The sequence below is a fragment of the Mytilus galloprovincialis genome, chromosome 7, assembly GCF_965363235.1.
Source record: "Mytilus galloprovincialis chromosome 7, xbMytGall1.hap1.1, whole genome shotgun sequence".
Lineage (NCBI taxonomy): Eukaryota > Metazoa > Mollusca > Bivalvia > Mytilida > Mytilidae > Mytilus > Mytilus galloprovincialis.
In genome coordinates, this window is record NC_134844.1 from 15,760,821 (window position 1) to 15,782,524 (window position 21,704).

The following is a 21,704-nucleotide window of genomic DNA, read 5'->3' on the forward strand; positions in this document are numbered from 1 at the left end:
AGACGTTAACCACCGAGAGTCGGTTTTTAGACCCGCCCAGTGCACCTAAGCACGCCTACTTTTGGAGCTCTTTAGTATGAAGATAAGAAAAATATACGAAATTACGGAACTATGTACCCTGTTTTATCCTTGTTGTTGGTGTTTCTTGCGCATGCGCACAAAGCACGGTGATAGTTACGGTTACTGACTCAGGAACCTTGTATATTATATACCTCGGTTTACAGACGTTTAATAAACTGGATCCCTGTTGTGTTCACTTATCGATACACTACGATGGAATTACGGACCAGTTTAACATAAACATGGTAAATAGATAGACAGCTGATAATCATAATTGATTAAGAAATAACCTGGAAGAAGAAATGAGTTAACTATTGATTATAACAGAGACGAGAATGCCATCGTGTTTGTTCTGCTAAAAAAAGCAGGAACATTGGAGTTTATGGTTAGATTTTAAATATTTATTAGTCTCCAAACTGGGTAAATTTGATATAGTAACACCCCCCCCCCCCTTTTTAAATAACTCGAGAACCACACATCGCGCTCGCTTAACAAAGTAACAATAAGAAATAATAATGGTTAGTTTCAAGAATAATTAATCGTCAAAACTTTTCCCCTCCCCGACATCAAAGGAAGTTAAATGTATTATCCCAAAATTAGACCAAATTATTATGATATAAGGACGTCTTGACAGGCTATTATTTTATTTTGTTTTGTTGGTTTTTAGCTCACCTGGCCCGAAGGGCCAAGTGAGCTTTTCCCATCACTTTGCGTCTGTCGTCCATCGTCGTCCGTCGTCGTTAACTTTTACAAAAATCTTCTCCTCTGAAACTGCTGGGCCAAATTAAACCAAACTTGGCCACAATCATCATTGGGGTATCTAGTTTAAAAAATGTGTGGCGTGACCCCGCCAACCAACCAAGATGGCCGCCATGGCTAAAAATAGAACATAGGGGTAAAATGCAGTTTTTGGCTTATAACTCAAAAACCAAAGCATTTAGAGCAAATCTGACGGGGTAAAATTGTTTATCAGTTCAAGATCTATCTGCCCTGAAATTTTCAGATGAATCGGACAATCCGTTGTTGGGTTGCTGCCCCTGAAATGGTAATTTTAAGGAAATTTTGCTGTTTTTGGTTATTATCTTGAATATTGTTATAGATAAAGATAAACTGTAAACAGCAATAATGTTCAGCAAAGTAAGATTTACAAATAAGTCAACATGACCGAAATGGTCAGTTGACCACTTTAGGAGTTATTGCCCTTTATAGTCAATTTTTAACCATTTTTCGTAAATCTTAGTAATCTTTTAGAAAAATCTTCTCCTCTGAAACTACTAGGCCAAATTTAACCAAACTTAGCCATAATCATCATTGGGGTATCTAGTTAAAAAAATGTGTCCGGTAAATCGGCCAACAAACCAAGATGGCCGCCATGGCTAAAAATAAAACATGGGGGTAAAATGCAGTTTTTGGCTTATAACTCAAAAACCAAAGCATTAAGAGCAAATCTGACAGGAAGTAAAATTGTTGATCAGGTCACGATCTATCTGCCCTGGAATTTTCAGATGAATCGGATAATCGGTTGTTAGGTTGCTACCCCTGAATTGGTAATTTTGAGGAAATTTTGCTGTTTTTTTGTTATTATCTTGAATATTATTATAGATAGAGATAAACTGTAAACAGCAATAATGTACAGCAAAGTAAGAACTAAAAATAAGTCACTATGACCAAAATAGTCAATTGACCCCCTAAGGAGTTATTGCCCTTCATAGTCAATTTTTAACAATTTTCTTAGAATTTGAAGATTTTCAATAACATTTTCCACAGAAAGTACTGTTATAGATAGAGATAATTGTAAGCAGCAAGAATGTTTAGTAAAGTAAGATCTACAAACACATCACCATCACCAAAACACAATTTTGTCATGAATCCATCTGTGTCCATTGTTTAATATTCACATAGACCAAGGTGAGCGACACAGGCTCTTTAGAGCCTCTAGTTTTTTTTGCTTTGACGTCTTCCTCCTGTATGAAAAAAACATAATAGACCCCCCCTTTTCCCCCATAATATAGCTTTTAAGAAGTCATAATTATTTGGACTACCCCTGAATATATTTCAGACAGACTCTTCTCTAAAAAAATGTAAACATGATTTGAGAGAGAGAAATCTTTGGAATAGTTTTTTAAATGATTTAATTATTATGTCATGTATATAATTAACATTAACATAGTTATAAACTGAGACTACTAGTATAACACATAGTGTTATAGTAGTCTCAGCTATAAACTTTCCATTGTATTGACCAATATGACTAAGTCATATGCTCTTTCCCATAAATGTCACAATATCAATATATTACAGTAAAACTGATAGTTTGATGACATTGTTTAAAACTATTGACCTCAGGTCAGCCTAAACTGAGTTTAAAACTGTAATTTATTCATTAAAACAGTTCAAGACATGTACCTTATGAAATGTGATTGCATCAAAATTAAACCTAAGGCATAACATACTTAGTGTGCAGGAAGTGCCACCAAATAAATACTGATTTGTAAAATTAGATGATGATATTTGTGAAGTCAAAGATATTATAGCTAGTTATAACTGGTTTTAGATATAAATCTGAGTAAAAGGTTGATTTATATGTGCTCTTTCATGTTTAGATTATAATTTAAATTTAATCTTTTGAAGCTCCTGGGTATAAATGAATTTTTTTTTCTAATATAGGATTTCGCTATATTTTTTCATAAATGAACTTTATCATATACTTAAATGAAAATAAAAAAATGGGGTCACTGTTCATTTAAGCTAAAATCTGCCTCTAGAAGAAGCATACATTTTTGTTAATGTCCTTTTTAGCTCACCTGGCCCAAAGGGCCAAGTGAGCTTTTCTCAGCACTTGGCGTCCGGCGTCCGTCGTCTGTCGTCCGTCGTCTGGCGTCGTTAACTTTTACAAAAATCTTCTCCTCTGAAACTACTTGGCCAAATTTAACCAAACTTGGCCACAATCATCATTGGGGTATCTAGTTTAAAAAATGTGTCTGGTGACCCGGTCAACCAACCAAGAAGGCCGCCATGGCTAAAAATAGAACATAGGGGTAAAATGCAGTTTTTGGCTTATAACTCAAAAACCAAAGCATTTAGAGCAAATCTGACATGGGGTAAAATTGTTCATCAGGTCAAGATCTATCTGCCCTGAAATTTTCAGATGAATCGGACGACCCGTTGTTGGGTTGCTGCCCCTGAATTGGTAATTTTAAGGAAATTTTACTGTTTTTGGTTATTATCTTGAATATTATTATAGATAGAGATAAACTGTAAACAGCAATAATGTTCAGCAAAGTAAGATTTACAAATAAGTCAACCTGACCCAAATGGTCAGTTGACCCCTTTAGGAGTTATTGCCCTTTATAGTCAATTTTTAACCATTTTTCGTAAATCTTAGTTATCTTTTAGAAAAATCTTCTCCTCTGAAACTACTGGGCCAAATTAAACCAAACTTGGCCACAATCATCATTGGGGTATCTAGTTTAAAAAATGTGTCCGGTGACCCGGCCAACAAACCAAGATGGCCACCACGGCTAAAAATAGAACATAGGGGTAAAATGCAGTTTTTGGCTTATAACTCAAAAACTAAAGCATTTAGAGGAAATCTGACATGGGGTAAAAATGTTTATCAGGTCAAGATCTATCTGCCCTGAAATTTTCAGATGAATCGGTCAATCCGTTATTGGGTTGCTGTCCCTGAATTGGTAATTTTGAGGAAATTTTGCTGTTTTTGGTTATTATCTTGAATATTATTATAGATAGAGATAAACTGTAAAGAGCAATAATGTTCATCAAAGTAAGATTTACAAATAAGTCAACATGACCGAAATGGTCAGTTGACCCCTTTAGGAGTTATTGCCCTTTATAGTAAATTTTTAACCATTTTTCGTAAATCTTAGTTATCTTTTACAAAAATCTTCTCCTCTGAAACTACTGGGCCAAATTAATTCAAACTTGGCCACAATCATCTTTGAGGTACCTTGTTTGAAAAATGTGTCCGATGACCTGGCCATCCAACCAAGATGGCCACCACGGCTAAAAATAGAACAGGGGTAAAGTGTAGTTTTTTGCTTATAACTCGGAAACCAAATCATTTAGAGGAAATCTGACAAGGAGTTAAATTGTTAATCAAGTCAATATATATCTGCCCTGAAATATTCAAATGAATTGGACAACCGGTTGTTGGGTTGCTGCCCTCCAATTGGTAATTTTTAAAGAAATTTTGCTGTTTTTGGTTATTATCTTGAATACTATTATAGATAGCGATAAACTGTAAACAGCGATAATGTTCATCAAAGTAAGATCTACAAATAAGTCAACATGACCTAAATGGTCAATTGACCCCTTAAGGAGTTATTGCCCTTTATAGTCAATTTTTAACAATTTTCATTAATTTGGTAAATTTATGTAAATTTTTACCAAATATTTTTCTCTGTTACTAATGGGCAAAGTTCATTATAGATTTAATTGTAAGAAGCAAGAAAGTTCAGTAAAGTAAGAACTTCAAACACATCACCATCACCAAAATACAATTTTGTCATGAATCCATTTGTGTCCTTTGTTTAATATGCACATAGACCAAGGTGAGCGACACAGGCTCTTTAGAGCCTCTAGTCTGTGTTTAGTGGACTATGAAAATGGGATAAAACTGTAATTTGGCATTAGAATTAAAAAGATCATACCATAGGGAAAATGTGTACTAAGTTTCAATTTTATTTAACTTGAAGCTGGACAAACGGACAAACAAACAGACAAACGGACGAACGTATGCACAGACCAGAAAAACATAATGCCAATAAATGGAGCATTAAAAACATTAATAATACATACGAATATTTGTTTATCGAGAAAGCGATAAATGTGAACTGTAATGTTTGATATAGTAACAAAATTTTAAAAAGTTAATAGAAACAAATAAAACGACAATTTTCTTACTTTAAAAACACCATTTGCATAAGTTTTCAATGTATCTATTACATAGTAATGCAAAACAGTAAGATATCAAGTCGACGACATGGTTCTTATCGGGGCCTTTTATAGCTGACTATGCGGTATGGGCTTTGCTCATTGTTGAAGGCCTTACGGTTACCTATAGTTGTTAATGTTTGTGTCATTTTTGTCTTTTCTGGATAGTTGTCTCATTGGCAATAATACCACATCTTCTTTTTTATATATAGTATCTATAAGTTGGATGTAGAAAATGCATAACCTCCGATTTTTTTTTATCACGGACGGAGAGAATCTTTTAGTTCAGAAATTTTCGTGTCTGCCCTTCCATTATGTGAATCAAGAAAAAATTCCCCAAAACAGGTAACGTTTGTATCGAAAAGAGAAAAATCGAGTGCACCTTTTTATGTTAGGGCATGTTTGGGGTGTATATTTTGTCTTTAAAACGTACAAAGCAAGAGTATTTTATATAGCATCTCGCTTCAGATTCTATCCTTATTATATATCAAAGCTACAGGTTGACTTTATAACGTAAAAAAATGACAGTACGAAAAGATGAAATATATGGGTCAAGTGAGATACCTATCTAATGAATCACAAAAACAGAGTAGGTGTGTTCGAATATCTATTTTTTAGCTCACCTGGCCCGAAGGGCCAAGTGAGCTTTTCCCATCACTTTGCGTCCGGCGTCCGGCGTCCTGCGTCCGTCGTCGTCCTGCGTCCGTCGTCGTCCTGCGTCCGTCGTCGTTAACTTTTACAAAAATCTTCTCCTCTGAAACTACTAAGCCAAATTTAATCAAACTTGGCCACAATCATCATTGGGGTATCTAGTTTAAAAAATGTGTCCGGTGACCCCGCCAACCAACCAAGATGGCCGCCATGGCTAAAAATAGAACATAGGGGTAAAATGCAGTTTTTGGCTTATAACTCAAAAACCAAAGCATTTAGAGCAAATCTGATATGGGGTAAAATTGTTTATCAGGTCAAGATCTATCTGCCCAGAAATTTTCAGATGAATCGGACAACCCGTTGATGGGTTGCTGCCCCTGAATTGGTAATTTTATGGAAATTTTGCTGTTTTTGGTTATTATCTTGAATATTTTTATAGATAGAGATAAACTGTAAACAGCAATAATGTTCAGCAAAGTAAGATTTACAAATAAGTCAACATGACCGAAATGGTCAGTTGACCCCTTAAGGAGTTATTGCCCTTTATAGTCAATTTTTAACTATTTTTCGTAAATCTTAGTTATCTTTTACAAAAATCTTCTCCTCTGAAACTACTGGGCTAAATTAATCCAAACTTGGCCACAATCATCTTTGGGGTGTGTAGTTTAAAAAATGTGTCCGGTGACCCGGCCATCCAACCAAGATGGCTGCCACGGCTAAATATAGGACATAGGGGTAAAAAATGCAGTTTTTGGCTTATAACTCAAAAATCAAAGCATTAAGAGCAAATCTGACATGGAGTGAAATTGTTTATCAGGTCAAGATCTATCTGCCCAGAAATTTTCAGATGAATCGGACAACCCGTTGATGGGTTGCTGCCCCTGAATTGGTAATTTTATGGAAATTTTGCTGTTTTTGGTTATTATCTTGAATATTTTTATAGATAGAGATAAACTGTAAACAGCAATAATGTTCAGCAAAGTAAGATTTACAAATAAGTCAACATGACCGAAATGGTCAGTTGACCCCTTAAGGAGTTATTGCCCTTTATAGTCAATTTTTAACCATTTTTCGTAAATCTTAGTAATCTTTTACAAAAATCTTCTCCTCTGAAACTACTGGGCTAAATTAATCCAAACTTGGCCCCAATCAATTTTGGGGTGTGTAATTTAAAAAATGTGTCCAGTGACTCGGCCATCCAACCAAGATGGCTGCCACGGCTAAATATAGGACATAGGGGTAAAATGCAGTTTTTGGCTTATAACTCAAAAATTAAAGCATTTAGAGCAAATCTGACGGAGTGAAATTGTTTATCATGTCAAGATCTATCTGCCCTGAAATTTTCAGATGGATCCGACAACCGGATGTTGGGTTGCTGCCCCATAATTGGTAATTTTAAGAAAATTTTGACGTTTTTTGTTATTATCTTGAATATTATTATAGATAGAGATAAACTGTAAACAGCAATAATGTACAGCAAAGTAAGACCTAAAGATAAGTCAAACATGACAAAATGGTCAGTTGACCCCCTAAGGAGTTATTGTCCTTTATAGTCAATTTTTAACAATTTTCATAAAATTTGTAAATTTTTACTAACATTTCCCACTGAAACTACTAGGCCAAGATCATTATAGATAGAGATAATTGTAAGGAGCAAGAATGTTCAGTAAAGTAAGATGTACAAACACATCACCATCACCTAAACACAATTTTGTCATGAATCCATCTGCTTCCTTTGTTTAATATTCACATATACCAAGGTGAGCGACACAGGCTCTTTAGAGCCTCTAGTTTTCTGTTGAACTAATAGGAGAAAAAGAGGAAATATCGAAATAAAAAAATAACCTAATATAAGAAATTGCTTAAATTTTACAATTATTTAGTTTATGTACAGCTTATTTGAAAACAATAATAAAAAATATAGGTCACCGATGAGTTAAAAAAGATATTTCAAATTTAAGGCCAAAAAATGGCTTTTTTGCACCAAAGGGAGATAATTTGGAGCTTTTTCAATTTTTAAAGTCATCTGGGGCCAAACCAAATAATTTTTTGGGGTTGTTTTTTGTACCATATCATAAAGTAACAACTAATAGTGTAATAAATAAAATTTGTAATGAAAAAATAAAGGTTTAATTTTTTGCTAAAATTTTTGTACCCATGAGCCACCTTAAGACATTAAAATCACAATTATTTATTTATACACAAAAAAATAATATTTTGTCCTTTTTAGCTCACCTGGCCCAAAGGGCCAAGTGAGCTTTTCCCATCACTTGGCGTCCGTCGTCCGTCGTCTGTCGTCCGTCGTCGTCCGGTGTCGTTAACTTTTACAAAAATCTTCTCCTCTGAAACTACAGGGCCAAATTACACCAAACTTGGCCAAAATCATCATTGGGGTATCTAGTTTAAAAAATGTGTCCGGTGACCCGGCCAACCATCCAAGATGGCCGCCATGGCTAAAAATAGAACATAGGGGTAAAATGCAGTTTTTGGCTTATAACTCAAAAACCAAAGCATTTAGAGCAAATCTGACAAGGGATAAAATTGTGTAACAGGTCAAGATCTATCTGCCCTGAAATTTTCAGATAAATCGGATAACCTGTTGTTGGGTTGCTGCCCCTGAATTAGTAATTTTAAGGAAATTTTGCTGTTTTTGGTTATTATCTTGAATATTATTATAGATAGAGATAAACTGTAACCAGCAATAATGTTCAGCAAAGTAATATTTACAAATAAGTCAACATGACCGAAATGGTCAGTTGACCCCTTTAGGAGTTATTGCCCTTTATAGTCAATTTTTAACCATTTTTCGTAAATCTTAGTAATCTTTTACAAAAATCTTCTCCTCTGAAACTACTTGGCCAAATCAATCCAAACTTGGCCACAACCATCTTTGGGGTATGTAGTTTGAAAAATGTGTCCAGTGACCCAGCCATCCAATCAAGATGGCTGCCATGGCTAAAAATAGAACCTTGGGTAAAATGCAGTTTTTGGCTTATAACTCAAAAACCAAAGCATTTAGAGTAAATCTGACATGATGTAAATTTGTTTATCAGGTCTAGATCTACCTGCCCTGAAATTTTCAGATGAATTGGATAACCCGGTTTTGGGTTGATGCCCCAGAATAAGTAATTTTAATGAAATTTTGCTGTTTTTGGTTATTATCTTGAATATTATTATAGATAGAGATAAACTGTAACAGCAATAATGTTCAGCAAAAAAAGATTTACAAATAAGTCAAGATGACCGAAATGGTCAGTTGACCCTTTTAGGAGTTATTGCCCTTAATAGTCAATTTTTAACCATTTTTCGTAAATCTTAGTAATCTTTTACATCTTCTCCTCTGAAACTACTTGGCCAAATTACACCAAACTTGGCCAAAATCATCATTGGGGTATCTTGTTTAAAAAATGTGTCCGGTGACCCGGCCAACCATCCAAGATGGCCGCCATGGCTAAAAATAGAACATAGGGGTAAAATGCAGTTTTGGGCTTATAACTCAAAAACCAAAGCATTTAGAGCAAATCTGACAAGTGGTAAAATTGTGTAACAGGTCAAGATCTATCTGCCTTGAAATTTTCAGATAAATCGGATAACCTGTTGTTGGGTTGCTGCCCCTGAATTAGTAATTTTAAGGAAATTTTGCTGTTTTTGGTTATTATCTTGAATATTGTTATAGATAGAGATAACTTGTGAACAGCAATAATGTTCAGCTAAATAAGATCTAGAAATAAGTCAACATGACCAAAATCGTCAGTTGATCCCTTAAGGAGTTGTTGCCCATTTTATTCAATTTTTAACAATTTTCACTAATATGGTAAATTTTTGTAAATTTTTACAAAATATTTTTCACTGTATCTAAAGGTCCAAGTTTATTATAGATAGAGAAAATTCTAAGTACCAAGAATGTTCAGTAAAGTAAGATCTACAAACACATCACTATCAGCAAAACACAATTTTGTCATGAATCCATCTGTGTCCTTTGTTTAATATGCACATAGACCAAGGTGATCGACACAGGCTCTTTAGAGCCTCTAGTTTAGTTGAATGACTGTACACAAACATTATACACACATAATTTTGATAATTCTGTAATGTTTTTTTTTCTATAGCCCCAGAATGTGACAAAAGAGTTATTAATCCAGATTTACAAAAAATAGAAATAGTTCAGCTACCATAAGACTGCTATGACAAAAATTCTGCAGTTTCCAGAATTTGAGGTAGAGTACAGTTAGGAATAGTTTGATTATGCAGATGCTTAGTTTGCCATAAACAATTATGCCCTTGATACAAAAGCAGAGGAAACAAAAAAGTATGAAAATAGTTGAAAAAAGTAATCATTATTACCTAGTCATATACTGTAAATAGAAAAAGAGAAAAGCACTGGTTATGATTTGGTATTTTTAATAGCATTATCATTTGTCCATAACTTGGAATATATACTGGATTGAGCTTGACATTTATTTAATATCATTGACACATGGTTGCAAGAAATGAAAGATGGTATTTTAAACCTAGCAATTTTATTAAGATTTAAAAAAAAGTTTTTGATTTGGTAGAATATGACTTTCTTTGTTTAAAGCTCGACATGTATGGATTTAGTGAGACTACTGTTAGTTTTTTTTAAGTCGTACCTGAATAACAAAAGGTATACATTTGTAATGTTAACTCTGAACAACAACATGTAAAATTTGGTGTTCCCCAATGTTCTATACCTTGTCCTCTATTGTTTGTGCTATTTATAAATGACCTTCCCTTATGCATTAAAAATTGTGAAACAGACCTATATCGTTGTATATGCTGATGACACCACTATTCATAAATCAGGGGGAAACATCTAGAAAATATAAATGATGATGTTCAAGAAGATTTATACAGGGTTGAAGAGTGGTGTAAAATGAATAACATGTTCATAGATGCAAATGAAACAAAATGTTTGATTACTGGAACAAAGCAGAAACTATTCAGACTTTTCAACCAAACTTGATAATAAATTAAAGTATTACAAAATTCTTCATGTGAAAAAATATTAGTTTCAAAATTGACAGCCCACTATGTAACTGGAGAAATCAAATTGACCAAGGTTGTGCTAATTATATCATCCAGAATATACCATCTTTCTTAAATACATTTTTTTTATATAACTGCAAGAAAACATAATACAATGGGTGTTCTGCCCCTAATTGACTACTGTTGTATTATTTTGGATGAATGTAAAAATAGAGGGATAACAAGAATTTTAAAAATCCAAAAAAAGGGCAGCATGATAAATTCTAGATGCAGATCCGTTATCCCTCTTGGTATATAGGAGCACTATATTCTATGTTAACCTCCGACAGTAGGTATAAACAAATACTGTTGATAGACGGTATATAGGAGCACTATATTCCATGTTAACCACCGACGGTAGGTATAGACAAATACTGGTGATAGACAGTATATTGGAGCACTATATTCTATGTTAACCACTGACGGTAGGTATAGCCAAATACTGTTGATAGAAGGTATATAGGAGCACTATATCTTATGTTAACCACCGACGGTAGGTATAGACAAATACTGGTGATAGACGGTATATAAGAGCAATATATTGTATGTTAACCACCGACGGTAGGTATAAACAAATACTGTTGATAGACGGTATATAGGAGCACTATATTGTATGTTAACCACCGACGGTAGGTATAGACAAATACTGTTGATAGACGGTATATAGGAGCACTATATTGTATATTAACTACCCACAGTAGGTATAGATTAATACTGTTGATAGACGGTATATAGAAGCACTATATTGTATGTTAACCACCGACTGTAAGTATAGACAAATACTGTTGATAGACGGTATATAGGAGCACTATATTGTATGTTAACTACCAACAGTAGGTATAGACAAATACTGTTCATAGATGGTATATAGGAGCACTATATTGTATGTTAACTACCGACGGTAGGTATAGACAAATACTGTTGATAGATGGTATATAGGAGCACTATATTGTATGTTAACCACCGACGGTAGGTATAGACAAATACTGTTGATAGATGGTATATAGGAGCACTATATTGTATGTTAACTACCGACGGTAGGTATAGACATATACTGTTGATAGACGGTATATAGGAGCACTATATTGTATGTTAACTACCGACAGTAGGTATAGACACATACTGTTGATAGACGGTATATAGGAGCACTATATTGTATGTTAACCACCGACGGTAGGTATAGACAGATACTGTTGATAGACGGTATATAGGAGCACTATATTGTATGTTAACCACCGACGGTAGATATAGACAAATACTGTTGATAGATGGTATATAGGAGCACTATATTGTATGTTAACTACCGACGGTAGGTACAGACAAATACTGTTGATAGATGGTATATAGGAGCACTATATTGTATGTTAACCACCGACGGTAGGTATAGACAAATACTGTTGATATATGGTATATAGGAGCACTATATTGTATGTTAACTACCGACGGTAGGTATAGACAAATACTGTTGATAGACGGTATATAGGAGCACTATATTGTATGTTAACTACCGACAGTAGGTATAGACACAAACTGTTGATAGACGGTATATAGGAGCACTATATTGTATGTTAACCACCGACGTTAGGTATAGACAAATACTGTTGATAGACGGTATATGGGAGCACTATATTGTATGTTAACCACTGACGGTAGGTATAGACATATACTGTTGATAGATGGTATATAGGAGCACTATATTGTATGTTAACTACCGACAGTAGGTATAGACAAATACTGTTGATAGACGGTATATAGGAGCACTATATTGTATGTTAACTACCGACGGTAGGTATAGACAAACACTGTTGATAGACGGTATATGGGAGCATTATATTGTATGTTAACCACCGACGGTAGGTATAGACATATATTGTTGATAGATGGTATATAGGAGCACTATATTGTATGTTAACTACCGACAGTAGGTATAGACAGATACTGTTGATAGACGGTATATAGGAGCACTATATTGTATGTTAACCACCGACGGTAGATATAGACAAATACTGTTGATAGATGGTATATAGGAGCACTATATTGTATGTTAACTACCGACGGTAGGTATAGACAAATACTGTTGATAGATGGTGTATAGGAGCACTATATTGTATGTTAACCACCGACGGTAGGTATAGACAAATACTGTTGATAGATGGTATATAGGAGCACTATATTGTATGTTAACTACCGACGGTAGGTATAGACAAATACTGTTGATAGACGGTATATAGGAGCACTATATTGTATGTTAACTACCGACAGTAGGTATAGACACATACTGTTGATAGACGGTATATAGGAGCACTATATTGTATGTTAACCACCGACGGTAGGTATAGACAAATACTGTTGATAGACGGTATATAGGAGCACTTTATTGCATGTTAACCACCGACGGTAGGTATAGACAAATACTGTTGATGGACGGTGCAAAGGAGTACTATATCGTATGTTAACCACTGACGGTAGGTATAGACAAATACTGTTGATAGACGGTATATAGGAGGACTGTATTGTATGTTAACCACCGACGGTAGGTATAGACAAATACTGTTGATATACGGTATATAGGAGTATTGTATTTTATGTCAAACATCGACGATAGGTATGGACAAAATCCAACAAATACTGTATACAGACAGTGTATAGAAGTACTGTATTGTATGGTAAACACTGACGGTTGGTATGGACAATTTCTGTATCGTGCATCAATTGTAAATAAAAGTATCATGTGAGTGACACAGGCTCATTGAAGCCTCTAGTTTTTATATTATTAATGTGGAGATCTGGTCTAATTTATCATTTTCTCTATTACATGCATGATAACTGCAACAATTTAATTGAAATAAAAGTGATAATATTTCTGTTGTAGGTTATCAAGATTTAGTGTTTCCATACAAGTGACAAAGATTGAACAACAAAAACATCTCAAACTTTACAGGACAGAGTAGACTTTTTTCACTGTGCTTAGTTTTGTCTTTATGTCTAAATTATGATACCTTTAAAAAAACCAATAAAATATGGAATAACATTTATTTCTATCTTATAAAGTGGAGTGAAGAAATAAGGGGTCATTGAAAACATAAGAATATATTGCTATCATATATGCAGATCAGCAGCCCATACATTTGCTATAGCACATAAATATGGGACCAATAATTTCAAGTTGCCTTTTAAAAAAGACCTTATTAATGTTATGCGAGATACCACCAAAGACCACTAGGTGTTGATCAAATGATATTGTAAATAAGAGGGTTGTCCAAAATATTTCCAACAGCTGTTTGATATACACTACCTTAATCAAACCACAATGGTAAAAAACAGTTTTGGTCAGTCTTAAAAGAAGCAAATATAATTTAGAAAAAGTGCAAGCTGTTGATAAAAACTACAAATAACTGCCAGTCCTAAATGTGGGTGGAGATTACCATTTAGCTCAAATGAGTTTCTGGACTAAAGAAAGTAATTTCGGCACAAACCGATTATACCCTTTCAAAAACTATGTGTAGTCCCTTTTATAAAAGTGGCAGATTATCTTTCTATCTAGAGTATCTATGACAACTAACTGCTGCTCCTAGTGAAGTTAGTCTTTGGTTTTTGAAAAGATTGGATATATTGTCACAATTCTTTTCTAAGGTACTGGTCTGATAAACAGGAAGTAGCTAGATTAGCTACTAAATATATGCACACTGAAATGTAGTCCCTTAAAATTCCCATGGCTGTGTACATGTTCAGATACGAACTATGAAAATTTTGTTTATATCTTTAGAGAAGTAAAATCAAGTATGTATGTCTTTAGTTTTGTCAAATTGCTGTCTTGTTTTGTCCTGTTATTAGGTAACAGTACTGATACAATACTGTAAAAATACGGAGATGTGGTATGATTGCCAATGAGACGCCTACATGTATCCACTCAAGTTCAAATAAAGTGGATGTAAGCAGTTATATGCAACCATACAGCCTTCAACAATGAGAAAAATCATATCAAATAGACCCTTGTAAATAGGTGTTGATCAAATGATATTGTAAATAAGAGGGTTGTATATTTCATGACGGTATAATACTAAACCCCTAACAGGAGGGATTGTGCCTGATATTCATATGATGAAGACATAATCTTTCAATCAGTTTAATTAAGGTCTGGTTCTGGCATGTCAATAACTGCTAGTAGTCTGTTGTTATTTATGTATTATTGTCATTTTGTTTATTTTCTTTTGTTTCATATTCTGACATCGGACTCGGACTTCTCTTAAACTGAGTTTTACTGTGCGTATTGTTTCGCGTTTGTTTTTTCTACATTGGCTACAGGTATAGGGGAGGGTTGAGATCTTAAAAAACATGTTTAATCCCGCCGCAATTTTGCGCCTGTCCCAAGTTAGGAGCCTCTGACCTTTGTTAGTCTTGTATGATTTATAATTTTAGTTTCTTGTGTATAATTCGGAGCTTAGTATGACGTCTATTATCACTGAACTAGTATACATATTTGTTTAGGGGCCAGCTGACGGACACCTCCGTGTGCGGGAGTTTCTCGCTACATTGAAGATCTATCGGTGGCCTTCGGCTGTTGTCTGCTCTATGGTCGGGTTGTTGTCTCCTTGACACATTCCCCATTTCCATACTCAATTTTATAGTATGATTTACATCTGCAATAATCACGAAACAATCAGAGACAAGTTTGGGTCTAAATCTGTATGTCCAACATAATCAAATTGACCCAAGAGAGAGGCGAAAGATACTAAAGGCTTATTCAAACACATAAGTCAATAATAAACTGACAAAACCACGGAAAAAAAAGAGAAAGATTAAAAAACAAACAACAGAATGCAAAACACAACATCACAGACTGAACAAAACGAACCTCGCCAAAAAACTGGTGTGACCAAATGACTAATTTATCTCAGCCTTACATTATTTAGCATACCCTTTATTATACCAAACCAAACAAAGTTCTTTATGGTACAATGTTTTTGATCCATCGGTCTGTCAGTCCTGTTCTCGTTATTGCAACTCCTCTGAAACCACATAACAGAGTTTTATAAATCTTTGTAGATAATGAGGAAATTATGAAATTATCAGTTCATTGATTTTCTGTATACTCCTACAACAGTTTGTCATAAAATCTGTCTAAAGACCACAACAGAGTTTCATGAATTTTTTAGATAGTTAGGACATGCTATGTAAATATGCATATTGGCAGAAAATCATGATTAATTTTTTATGCCCCACCTACGATAGTAAATGGGCATTAGTTTTCCGGTCTATGCGTCTGCTCCTTCGTCCGTTTTCTCGCTTCAGGTTAAATGTTTTGGTCAAGGTAGTTTTTGTTGAAGGTCAGGTCCAATAAACTTGAAACTTAGTACATATGTTTCCAATATGTTTTTTTCTAAGCTTAATGCCAAAGAAGGTTTTTTCCCCCTATTTCACGGTCCACTGAACAAAGAAAATGATAGGGCAAGTGGGGAACGGTGTACGATGGACACATTCTTGTTTTTGTCGAGCCTGCGACTTTTGTCGCAGAAAGCTCGACATAGGAATGGTGATCCGGCGGCGGCGGCGACAGCGTTAGTTCACTTCTTAAAAGCTTTATATTTTAGACGGCGAACGACTTGGATGCTCCATACTTTAAATACAGATGCCTTAAGTTTGGAAGTTTCCGCATGTCACATGTCCATTGCCCTTGAACTCATTTTCATGGTTCAGTGACTACTTGAAAAAAAGTTAAGAGTTTTTGTAATTTCTCTCATATTATGGGTAACTATGTTTAGTATTTGCGTACCTTGGTCAGCATGCCCATCAGACAGTTTTCACTTGACCTCTCCATCATTTCATGGATCAGTGAAAAGGGTTAAGTTTTTGGTGGTCAAGTCTATATCTCAGATACTATATGAAATATGTCTTGTATATTTGGTGTATGGAAGGATTGTAAGGTGTACATGTCCAACTGGCAGGTGTCATCTGATCTTGACCTCATTTTCTTGGTTCAATGGTCAAAGTTAAGCTTTTGAGTTTTGTTCGTTTTTTCTAATACTATATGCAATAGGTCAACTTTATTTGGTGTCTGGAAATATCTTATGATGTCAGCCTCGCAAGTCTCATTTGACCTTGACCTCATTTTCGACGTTCATTGTTCAGTGTTTAGTTTTTGTGCCAAGTGTCATCTGACCTTGACCTGATTTGTATTGAATGATTGTAAGGTGTAAATGTATTCCTCATTTTGGTCATATGACCTTGATCTCATTTTCTTTGGTCATGTTATTAATAAGTTTATGTGATAATTGTAGTAAAACTTTATATTTAGGTCTATCAACATAAATAAGGAGAGAAATTTCAACGTGTGTACTCTTGTTAGGAATTAGGAACTATGCCTTCTGAACTTAGAATTTCGGCCTTAATATACTTCTGCATATCTTCTGAAATTACACAACAGAATTTCATGCGTGTTTGAACTAAATAATCTGTTGAAATTTTGTTTGCTTAGTGACAATGTCGGGCTGTGAAGTATGTGAGCATGCTCACAAAGGTTCTTTGATTACACACAGTCAATGCATTGTCTGTGCTTCCCAGATACAGTCTGTATGCATTTTCTTTGTTGTAAATTAAATTAGGTGTATGTATTGTACGTCGTTCTTAGTCTTTATACATTGTTTATATGCTTTGACTATGAGTCTGAGATACTTCTATTGTCGGTATATCTTAGATTTAGTCGGTTAACACTGTCTATGGATCAGAGACACAGTATGTATGCATTGTAAGTTGTTCCAAGTTGAAATGAAAGGCTGTATGTTTTGCCTGTTACTGCAAGATAAAGTGTTTCACTGCCTGTGGCTCTTATATACAGTCTGTTTGCATTTTCTGTATGCTTTATCTGTGGGTCTAATTTTTAGATACAGTCTGTATACAAACTGTATCTCTGACCGATATACAGTGTCCAAAAAAAACTCTGTTTTAAGATCTGTTTGTTTATATGTAACAAATTTGTTTTTCGTTCATTTTTTGAATATAAATTAGGTCGTTAGTTTTTTCGTTTAAATTGTTTCACATTGTCATTTCGAGACTTGTTATAGGTGACTATGCGGTATGGGCTGTGCTCATTGTTGAAGGCCGTACGGTGACCTATAGTTGTTAATTTCTGTGCCATTTTGGTCTCTTGTGGAGAGTTGTCAGTAGTGTTTGTGGGACAGAATGAACCCATAAAGGTGGACGTCGGACGCTAACGCTATATTTGGACCTGGGTGTGAACGCCGACGCCATATTTGGGCCTTAACGCGGACGCCATGGTCGACTATGAAATCGGGACGCGAATTTGAGGTTGGACCGTATGATTCGGACATCGACACACCGACGCCATATTTGGGCTTTAAACTTGGACGCTATACCTTAATGTTGCATCAGACTACCCTAGCCGCGAAGTTGACTAGATAAGGCTAAACGCGAAATAAAGTATCCGCGAAAATAAGTTGGTTTACAGTATTCCCGTGTAAAAAGAATTGGATTAAAATGTTTGATATCAATACATAAAATATTTGTCTTTATCTTTTTAATTTTTGGATTTCTTATCTTATTAACATGACAATCGTGAAACATTCAGTAGTATTGCTTTCTACGGAAGCCCATTTAGGACCTTTCAAAAGTATAAAATTATTTGAATTCGAAATCACGAATTTAAATTGTTATCTCGAATTTTATAATTCGTTTTAACAGATTAAATTTGTGATAATGAATTGGTGAAAATCGTTATAACAGATCTTGTAATTCGTTATTAAGAATTAAATTCCTTATCACAATTTTTTGTAATTTGTGATAACGATAAATTCGTTATAACGATTTTATCGTTATAACGAATTGTAGAATTTGTTTAAACTGATTAAATTTGTGATAACGAATTTGTGGAATTCGTTATCACAGTTTTTATTGTAATTGGTAATTTCAGATTAAAATTCATTATCACATATTTTTAGCTCACATGGCACACAGAATTAAGAGAGCTTTCTTCCTCACTCTGCACCCATCGCTGTTTATTACTTTTACAAAAATCATTAAAACCTTTTTGACAAAGTGAAACAAACTTGACCGCAATCAATTTAGTTTAAACGCATTTTACACTATACCTAGAAATGTTTGTCGTGTAAACGGGTGGGTTTATTAGCCAGCGACCCAGTTTACACACCGAAACTCTCCGGGGGAAAACTTGTCTAATTCTCATATTTCTTGACCGAAATATTTTAATTTTTTATTTTCTACCAAAGTTTTTTTAAACGGTGAATATCATTAGTGTGTGTACCTGGATACATTTTACACAGATGCAACGGAAATAGTTTCGCCAACATGGTTTATCGAAATGTAAACCTAGGGATGAAAATCTTAGGTTTTACACTTCGATTAACCATGTTGCCGAAACTAATTATTTTGCTTCTGTGTAAAATATATTAATTGGCGATACACACGAAGGAAATCGCCTGTCTAAGAAGACTTTAAATTAAGAAAAAGGAATACAAATGTTACTGTCACGAATTATGGGTATCAAACACATTTTTTATGCCCCCGCCGCTAGGCGTGGGAGAAGTTTAGTATAGCCCTTGTCCGTCAGTCCAGTCCGTTTGTCGGCTACGTTCCCAGAAATGCTTTCCGTTTGCCTCAACCAAATTTTATAAATTCAACTTATACACTATGCCAATTACTAAAACACACAGATAAAATTTGAAATTGAAGGGCGTCTCTTTTATAGTTCGTGAGTTATGCCCCTTTACAAATGGTCAAAGACGTAGTGCTTATTCTGTAATTTCCGCTCTCTACATTTAGTTTGCCTCAACCAAATGTTATTGACTTAATACACAATGTTTATTTACACAAAACACTGAGTCTGATGATCAAGTTTGAAATTGGGTGACGTCACTTTTACCGTTCTGAACTTGTGCCCATTCAGCGCTAATTTACAAAAACAAAACAAAACCAACAAACAAACAACCAAATTAAGTGTCCAATCAATTTTGCTAATTTTTAAAATAGAAATCGTTAAAACTAAATTGCTCGTGGTCAAGTTTGTTTCACTTTGACCAAAAGGTTTCAGTAAAGAGAAAAAAGCTCACTTAACCCTGTGTGCCAGGTGAGGTAGTTCAAATTTAGGTGAAAATGTTTTTAATCTGGAATCACAAATTACATTAAAAAAATATGATAACAAATTCCACAAATTCGTTATCACGAATTTAATCCGTAATAACCATTTATACAATTCGTTATAACGATTTTAATTCGGTATCACACATTACAAAAAATTGTGATAACGAATTTAATTCGTAATAATTCGTAACGAATTACAAAATCTGATATAACGATTTCCAACAATTCGTTCTCACAAATTTAAGCTGTTATAACGAATTATAAAATTCGTAATAACGATTTAAATTCGTGATTTCGAATTCAAATTATATTTGTGGGAGGTCCTATGGGCGTCCGTAGCTTTCCGACTTATTTGAACCACTTAATTAATATCCTATGGTCCTGTTTAACATGACATCTCAAATAATTAGATTAAGAGATAAAGCACATCTGGTGATTAAAAATAAGTATCTTTATACACTTTCTTTCAATAACATGTTTACAGGTGTACACTTTTTTATTTGGTTCTAATTAACGGACACCAATTATAAAAATATAGTCTGTGACATTAAATAATTATCTTTATCTTTTAGATAAGCATGAAAACCGTAAACATTGAGTAGTATTGCATTCCAACTCATTTCAACCACATATAATTACTATCATATGATTAGGATTTCAACCCAAATGATTAACTAAAACCACGTCTGGTCATTTAAAATTGTTTCTCATTTAACATAATCTTAACTATATATTTGAAAATTCCACGGTCGTAGTTGGTTTTTATCTTCAAAAATACACGGATAATATATTTAATCAATCAATATTTATATACAAGGAGTTTGGATTGGGTTTACAGAATAGAGAATAATGGACGAAAAAATAAATAAAGAATGATATGGGCGAGTTTTTTTTTATTTATTAATAGCGAAAACTCGCTTTCATCCATCGTTTGAAAATAACGTACGTGGCAATTTCAAAGTGCGCCTTGCAAAACGCTATACGTTGGATGGATCGTGGGAATGTGCATTGAAGGTGTCGTTCATACCGGAATTAGAAGCCTAAACGAGACGTATGTACTTCTGCTTCGATTTCGTGCACCAGTCGTACGTTAGGGAAAATCTCTCCATATTCTCCAGTCGATACGATTAAATGAAGATATCACGGACGTGACGTTTGGGAAACCAGTCTATTTCACGGTAACCAGGAATGAATTGTATCACATCGAATTTGTTTTGAGATACGATCATCTCCAAATATGTCGTCTAAAAGATGACCATGTATTTCTCTTGCTATATTTTCGAAGGAAGTGAAGTAAATCTATAAGAGGAAACTACTCACTGTCATTTAGGAAATTACGAGTATGTTTAATTGCAATATTTGCTGTAAAGTGTATGTGTGGCCGCACGATCTTCAAAGACATATAAGAAGTAAGCATTCTTCCGATGAGCCACTATACCACCCAGGTGTTACCCAGCAGCAGCAAAAGCAGCAGCAGAAAAAGAAGCAGCAGCAGCAAAAGCAGCAGCAGAAGGCTTTCGTGTTTAGACACCCTTTCACCTTGATTGTGTCCGGTCCAACCTCCTGCGATAAAACTTATTTTATTTTATTTGTTTCAACACATAAAAAAACTGTGAAGTCCTAGTCCAGACAGGATCGTTTGGTTGTATAAAAGGTGGCAACCTCATTACGAGGAAATACAACGAACATGCAGTGCTTCCACGCGTTGAATTCATTCGTGGAATTCCTTTTGATCTCGAAAGGGACGATTTTTTCGATCCCAACATTCGAAACATGATCCTATTAGATGACCTCATGTCGACATCGGACAAAGACTCCAGAATAAATGATTTGTTTACGGAAGGGTGTCACCATAGGAATTTATCGGTCGTCGTTTTTAA

At 34.6% G+C, this 21,704-nt stretch overlaps 1 protein-coding gene and 1 long non-coding RNA gene across 2 annotated transcripts in view; both read left to right on the top strand.

Moving 5' to 3' along the window:
* Positions 1-21,704, top strand: part of LOC143082408 (uncharacterized) — a 76,297-nt gene that overhangs the window by 38,977 nt on the left and 15,616 nt on the right. The window lies entirely within an intron of this gene.
* On the top strand, positions 2-13,741 carry LOC143082409 (uncharacterized). The gene is made up of 3 exons (XR_012980382.1): positions 2-445; positions 9,774-9,881; positions 13,583-13,741. It is a non-coding gene; the product is annotated as an uncharacterized LOC143082409 (long non-coding RNA).